The following is a 7,200-nucleotide window of genomic DNA, read 5'->3' as shown; positions in this document are numbered from 1 at the left end:
TAACACAAAAGCCTAAAGACCAAAATAACATATTGTCATAAAACCATGTTTCTATCGTGTGATTTTTTGTTTTTTTTTCACCCGAAGGCAAAGCAGTTTCATAAATATTTAGATTTATCGAAATAAATCATATGACAAATTTTAGTGAAAATATAGAATATCAAAATTACTGAAATATGACGCTATTTGAGAATGACCACGTTCAAGTTAGTGTTTATGTGTATTTTAAAGCAGCTAAACAGTTAAATCGTAAATATATAGTTTATGTAAAATTGGGCGGAAAGAAGCATACAATGATATATAGAACTCCTAAAAAGTTGTGCAGAAATATTTCAAAAAGAGTCAAACTTAAAAAAAAAAACTTTCTTTTATCATTATTCCATGTTTATAACGTAAACAATTTTCACATAAAAAAAGTTTTGTTGATCAAGAAAATAATTTAACCATTGCATGTCTTTAAACTTTCAAAATAATCAAAAATAACCGAAATGTTATAATAAATAATGTTAGAAAATTACGTTTACTAAACCATAATGTAACTGAGGAATAAAAATAAATTCAATATAAAATTACAGAAATACTAATAAAAACAACTAGATAGTAGTAAATATTCATCAATTAAATATGACAATATTTTTTATTAGGTAAATTCTTATGACATTTTTTTTTTTACTTAATTTTTTTTTGTTTTTTTACAATAAACATAAATGATAAAACAGAGTTTTAAAAAATAAAGCATAATTACATAACAATGAAGTACTTATTAATAGTAAACAAAAAAATCCCACAAAAGCATGGCCTATTCGTGGGTATACAAGAAAATGTTAATGAATTTTTGCTTTTATAATAAATAATGGACAGTTATAATATTTTTGTGAAACATAAGAAAGAAAAAATAAGATGTTCTGTGAAATATATTTTGGTGTTTTTTTAATAGTAATTAAAAAAGGAAATATTTTTTTTTTAAAACACAAAAAAAATCCTTATTATTAAAGGGCAACAAAATCAATCATAGAAAAAAAAGAGTTCATGTCTCTAGTTTGAATCCAAGATAGTGCATGTTTTTTAAACATTATTAATATGCAATTCAGTGTAAGTCGCTCTCCAAGAATTTGAAGTGCTTGCCTCTTTTTTGAAGAGAAACGGAATAAAAAAAAAACATAATATCATACTTTGATTAATATTAATTGAAACTAAAACTGCAACAAAAGTTTCTTTTTTGAATAATAATAAATACATAAAATACGTATTTTGTAGCATACAAAACTATTTTATGTAATTTATTTTGTACCTATACTTAACTAAAATTTAGATTTTTTGAGTTATTACTCAATTTTATCGGATGTGCGATATGGAAACGGCTACTCAGTGCCGCTCTGCTTACTATTTAATTTGAATTTGACTGGTTTGCTAGAGTTGGATTATTACAATAGTAGTCAGACTGCTTATAATTTAAAAGCTCTAAAAGTTGGTTCAGCCAAGTTAAGCCAGTTGCCTATCTGCAGGCGCATAGCTGCATAAGCAAAGTTTCTAACCATTTTCTGACACGAGAGTGGTGTGGACTTAGTTTGGTGTAATGATAATTAACATATTGTAAAGCAAAGCAGGTCACAGGAAGTGCAGTACGACTTCAAGTCTTGTTTAAAGCTGACACTAGCGTATGGAGAAATTAATTAATTCATTACAATTAAATGTATGTTCACAAGACCGCTGCGCTGGTGCTGCGGGGCTAGTTGCTACATTCTGCGAACAACGCATTTAGACATTGATAAACTTTATGCAAGAAGTACTGTTATTTATTGTGACAGCATTTCAATCTAGTATTTTATCTATAAAATTGTATTTACTCATTCAACGAAAATTAAATGCCGTATTTATTATGAAATAAAATACAAGTTAAACCGTCAACTATGCCATGTTTACCCCATTTATTCACAAAAAGTTGAAAAGACGAAAAATGTTTTCAGTTTTCGTAAGCGATGAATTTAAATTGGCAAGTGAAATTGACTTTATTTTTTTATTTTATAAATTTATTTCATAAATACGTATACATATACTTAGCGTCCTCTGGTTAGGATAGTTTCCACCAAGCATGGCTCAACTTGTTCTAAGATGGACATTTCTCATGTTTTAAAGTATTAGTAGTTCTATAAAAAAGCCCATATAATTATTAATGCATAGCTATTCAAATGTAAAAAAATACAATTATTATTATATAAATATCATCATCATCATTCCATGTCCACCTTCTAGTTGGAGCAAATAAAAAAGTAACTATTTTTTTTTTAATTGATAAAAGAATAATTTTCTTTATAAAGTGTTACTGGGTAAACACCAGGGGTGAACCGTGTATACAAGCGATTAAACCATAATAATGTTTTATTATAACTTTATTTACAGAAGAGCAAATAAATAATTAACATTTATTTTTAATCATTTCCACCGTTTGTATTTTTATCCTAATATAAATTTTAATAAAGCGCGCCTAGCGCCTGCGGCGAGCCAAGAAACTAGCCGATTATTCCAGCTTATTTTTTCATACAAATAAGAATACTATATTTCAAATGTATTAACTCCAGTGCGGGATTTTTTCCTATATTAAACTTGCAGATTACCCAAATTATTTGAAGATTCTTGATTTGGAAAACAGTATTTCAAACATTGTTCCTTAAGGACTATTTTTCATTGAGATGGTACTTTTGACATAATACCATAATTACTTTCATGCGTCATATTTCAGGACATATAGCGCTCCACGCGGCCGTTTTTAGCACTATTAGTTACTAAAACAATGCGTTCAGTTAACATTTCAATTGAATACCTAATATCGACTGAATTTATAGTGGTATTTTTTATTTATTTTTTAATGAATTACATGTTAAATTAATGGATAATATATCTATATAGTATAATATATCACGAAGTAACATAGTTTAAATTGATTTCATGGATGAGAGTTGTTGTATCGAAACCACAGAAAAATATCAATTTATAGTATTTATTACTTACATCATATTATGTACCTCTTATGTAGGCACAATGATAGGATATTTTTTTAAAGCTTACCTGTAAATAAAATCACCATTCGCCACTGGTAAACACAAAATGTTATGTTTTACTTTGAGAAGTAAAAAAAATATCTTTAAAATAAACACATTTTTATAAAAAAGTATGGATAAAAACTAATCATTTAGAATGTATTGTATATTTTAAATTGATTTAATGAATTCCAAGAATATAAGAAAATTTCTTAGAGCTGAGAATAACGGGGGAACTTTGTAAAATAACACGAAGATGATCAAAATAAACATTCAAAGTTAATATTGATTTTAGAGCGCACTTATTTGAATAAAATATTTGATCAAAGTACGAGCGGATTATGCTAACGATTTTATCGCAAAGCTGTGGAAAACATCGATTTTCTAGAAAAGTGTATAAAACGTAACACTCGCTCAGCGTAAACTTTTGAAGTATGCCTACTCTCTAGTTTTATAGAGCAATATCAAACTTCCGTGTGCTATGAATGATAATAAAGTATTTAAAAGGATAAAAAGATTGAAAAAATGATTTGCATAAACAGAAGGCCGGTAAAAAAACCAAAACCGTCATTAAATACAATGACTGTTTTAAAAACCATTTACCAAATAATTCAGTTTATTTAAAGATGACCATATTTACAGAATCACTATAATATTAATTCAAAATAAAGTGAAATACTGCTTTGTAAAAAATGGTACAAAATTGATTGATGATTATTTAAAGTGATAATCTCTTCGTAATAACAATATAACATGGAAAAATATAATGAAATATTACTATTAACAAATTAAAATAGTGATGGAAAATACCTTAAATAAGAAGATGTTAAAATCTAGGCATGTAAAAGACTTATGACCTGTCATGGGTTATGACCTGTCCTGGCTTATAAACTGTCCTGGCTTATGACATATCTCATCCCAAAGGGGTGAAATCCAGTCTTTTTTCTTAAAAAATTTGGACAAAGTCAAGTATTGTAATGTAATATTACGTTTAGTATTTAAATGTGGATAGAAAAATCCAACGTGGAAATTCATTTTCATTATTTTATTTGACTTATTTAGACACAAATAATATTAAAAAAACAATTCGTAGACTCCACATGCGTATGTCATTTGTTGGTTATTTTTTTGACTTCTTAGGACTGTAAACAAGGGCTGTCTGTTTCTGAAATAAGGTTTATTTTTATTTTATTTTATTTATTATTTACAAAAAATATTTCATTTTTGTTATTTTTTAAAACATTTTTAAAATTTTTATTTTTTTACAGGACTAACCAAGCCAATTAATATGGCTTGTCGGTAAAGATCCTTTACATCAAATCATATGATAAAACAACATAGTTGAATAATAATAATTACTACTAACTTAAATATAAAGAGCAAAAAAAAGTACATGTAATTTATGTTTTTAAATAATATTTAGAAAAATATAAAAAAATGCAAAAAATAAGTAAATTGTATCACAATTACAAGATAAAAAATAATACAAAACCGGAGTACCAAAATTTAAAACAGAAGTGTGTACATATGAATTAGGCACAAAGCATTTTATTAAAAACATTATTTCTTAACATATCTTTATCTATTTCCATATCCATATCTATATCTATAACTATATCTAAGTTCATATTTATATCTATATCATATCTTAATCCATATCTATATATATACCCGTACATGCACACATACATATCCATACATACATATATACACAGGTACATGCACACATACATATCCATACATACATATATACACATACATATGAACATACATACGCACACATATAAATATCTATGAGAATATTACATAATTATAAATTCTGTTTTATATATATCTATATTTCAATTCTCAATTCTATATGTCAAAAATATTCAATTTTATTAATACATAAACTCCTTTGCATTTAGTTTTCTATATATGTTAAAGGAAAAGGATAAAAATGTATGTTTTTTTTCCTTTGGTACTTGTTTCAGGATAGTTTTATTAGAACTTTGCGTTATTTTATTGATACGGGTACCTTACCTTATTTTGATTTTTAAGATGCGTTTTTCCATGTGTTGTTGGTTACGATATAACCAGAAGTACTGATGCTTTCTTGACTTGTTGCCGGGACAGAAAATGGCGTCAGGGACTGGAAGGATCAAAACAAGGTCCACTAGACCTCAAAAAACAGAATGTTGAATGACAGATGTAACACTTCAATAAAAATCCACACGAATCCGAAAGATCTTTAAAAAACCTACACAAAAAAGGTAAAATAACAGTTGTCATTTAAGTATTATATTATTGATATTTCATGTACAAAATAAGTATCACACGTGTATTTTGATGCATAATATAAAAAATAAAAGACAAGTGATACATTATTACATTCATTTGAAAAAATAATTGACCAGTTTCATCACTTTCGTAACACTAATCAACTTTTAAATGTTGCGACTTTGGCATTGACCCGACGATATGTTAATTGATTGAATTGAAATATTTTTTTGAAAGAACCCCCTTTTCAAATACATATTTTCTCAATATATTCATACACGAGTTTATATCATAATCTTTTAATGGAGTAAATAAATTATTATTTTAATTTGTCGGGGAGGGAGAATAATCAAAGTTGACGTACACGAGTCCAAAAATATACATTTATTGATTTACAAACATAAGTTAATTGTACATTATTTGAGACATAAGTCCCAACTCCACGGGACTAAAAGTACTGTGTAGAGATGGGACGAAAGTCTAAGAAAGAATTGAAAGGTTTTTTATATTAGTGTTTAGTTAAAATTTCCGTAGTATAAGTGGGCAGTTACATAGCTATGCTAGAACAAGTACAAGCAAACATGCATATACAGTACTAGTTAGTATGTTTATGCACTGTGCATGTATTCACCGCGTACCGTAATGGATGCATTAGCTCGGCCAGAACTGTACTAATATTAGTGCATTAGTACTTAGCACCTACTGTGACAAAGACGTCTCTCGGGTCCTCACAGCACGAGATCAAAGGGATTTACAGGCCATGCTCACAATATTGTTGTCACCAAATGTTGAAACTTAGGGAAACCAACGATAAATAGATAAAAAAATGTTAAAGATCTATTGATCTGTTATGGTAGAAAGCTGCTACCCTCGGAACGTTAAGACCCACGTATTTTATTGTATTTGACAACACATTTTTATCGATTGTCTTTTTTAGTATTGTTTCAAAGCCAATTAACAGGCTTATGAGAGCCTTAATAGATTGAAATTAATGATACATATTCTTCTTCTTCTTCTTCTTTTCTACATCCGCTCCTAAGTGGTGCATGTAGACATCACCAGTTGCCTCCAGGAGACCCTATCGCCAGCCACTATTTTCACTTCTTCTCACGTCAATCCAGCGCCCCTTAATTCCGCCGAATAAAGTCTAATGATGGCATTCCAGGACGGCGTGAGCCCGCAGGTTTAAAACAGAGGCATATATGAAAGCCAGATAACCAATCATCGTGCAGCTACAAATCACATGGAAGAGTGGAATTCTAGCAAAGTTTAAATGATATCAAAAAATTTACAAAAAATTGAGCATAGTAGTAAGTTTATCAAGTGTTCATGCCAAGATGTAAACAATAAAAAACTAAATAAATAAAGCACTGTATCAACTCCATAGTTAACAAAGGGAGATAGATGTTCTTCTAAATAAACTTCCTTTTGAATAATTATATTTTTCGCAGGTTAAACCAAACAGATCTTCCACGAAATACGTATTGAAGGGTTTTTTTCTTAAAATAAAACAAAAATGCTTCTATAATTAAAAGGAGGGTGAGTGCGGAGAATAGCAAAATCAATCGTAGCAATTAAAGGTTTGTCGCAGGAGGTGAAAAAAGCTTTTTACGTTATAGAGATCCATGCGTTATGTAGGGCAGATATAATGATCATCATCATCATTTTCTTTCCACACCCAATGGTGCATACGGCACTGCGTTGGTACACAAACTGGCCTGCTTGGTTTAGACATGTAGAGCGAATAAACGCCGAAAGAAATGCAAAAAATGTTGATTTATGTAGAAAACGAGGAAGATCGAAAAAGACATGTCGTAACCAAACCCAACAAATACTTGAAGATGGACATGTCTTAAATCGGAATACTCGGCGCGCATCCAGTATCAATGTAGAAGAAGGTGTT

Source organism: Micrasema longulum, unplaced genomic scaffold (genome assembly GCF_059751315.1).
Source record: "Micrasema longulum isolate JH-2025_06_02 unplaced genomic scaffold, ASM5975131v1 h1tg000282l, whole genome shotgun sequence".
Taxonomy (NCBI): domain Eukaryota; kingdom Metazoa; phylum Arthropoda; class Insecta; order Trichoptera; family Brachycentridae; genus Micrasema; species Micrasema longulum.
This window is presented reverse-complemented; position numbering follows the sequence as displayed.